We start from the raw sequence: 1,132 nt of genomic DNA, 5'->3' as shown, positions 1-1,132 counted from the left end.
AGGATGGCCCAGCACAGAAGATCAACATCATCAGGCCAGGACTCTGCGGTCTACACTCATCTCCAGGCCAGCGGTCACTCTTTCAGGGATGAAGATGTTCACATCCTGGATAGAGAGGAAGGATGGTTTGAGAGAGGAGTAAAGGAGGCCATCTTTGTGAAAAGAAATCGTCCATCATTAAACAGGGGTGGAGGCCTCCGGGTTCAACTGTCCCCCTCTTACAATGCTGTGATTGCTAGTATCACTCAGCCCTCTGTGAACAGTAAACAGCCATCAGTGTGCTAATGATCCATTGTTAGGCTGATGGTCCTTCTTGAGCATGTGATCAGCTGGTTTTGGTTGTCAGCAGCAAAACTGGTTGATCCACCCTGAGACGGTGCTATTTAAGAGACTGAGCTGAATACAGCACCTCAGACTGAAGAAGTCTCTCGGGTGAGAGACGAAACGTTTCTACATTTTTTGTTGATTTGCTTTGTTTTGTTTTTTTGAATGTCCAGAGGACCAGATTTAACTTTTTTAGATTTTTCTACCTGGATTATTGAGCATGCATCAGGATACACTGGTAAATGGTTTACTGACCATGGTAATACTGTGCTCAATTGGCCTGCCAACTCTCCTGACCTGAACCTGTGGGATACTGTGAAGAGAAAGTTGAGAGACGCAAGACCCAACACTCTGGATGAGCTTAAGGCCGCTATCGAAGCATCCTGGGCCTCCATAACATCTCAGCAGTGCCACAGGCTGATTGCCTCCATGACACGTCGCATTGAAGCAGTCATTCATGCAAAAGGATTCCCGACCAAGTATTGAGTGCATAACTGAACATGATTATTTGAAGGTTGGCATTTTTTGTATTAAAAACACTTGTCTTTCATTGGTGGGATGAAATATGCTAATTTTTTGGGACAGGCATTTTGGGTTTTCATGAGCTGTATGCCATAATCATCAGTATTAAAACAATTAAAGACCTGAAATATTTCAGTTGGTGTGCAATGAATCTGAAATATATGAAAGTTTCATTTTTATTATTACATTATGGAAAATAATGACCCTTATCACAATATGCTAATTTTTTGAGAAGGACCTGAATATATGTATGTATGTATATATATATATATATATATATATATAT

General features: G+C 41.1%; 1 protein-coding gene across 1 annotated transcript in view; it reads right to left on the bottom strand.

The window, feature by feature from the left end:
• The window catches only part of c1qtnf4 (C1q and TNF related 4), a 101,797-nt gene that overhangs the window by 77,925 nt on the left and 22,740 nt on the right, over nucleotides 1-1,132 (bottom strand). The window lies entirely within an intron of this gene.

Source organism: Nematolebias whitei, chromosome 2 (assembly GCF_014905685.2).
Source record: "Nematolebias whitei isolate Nwh7 chromosome 2, NemWhi1, whole genome shotgun sequence".
Classification (NCBI taxonomy): Eukaryota; Metazoa; Chordata; class Actinopteri; order Cyprinodontiformes; family Rivulidae; genus Nematolebias; species Nematolebias whitei.
This window is presented reverse-complemented; position numbering and strand designations above follow the sequence as displayed.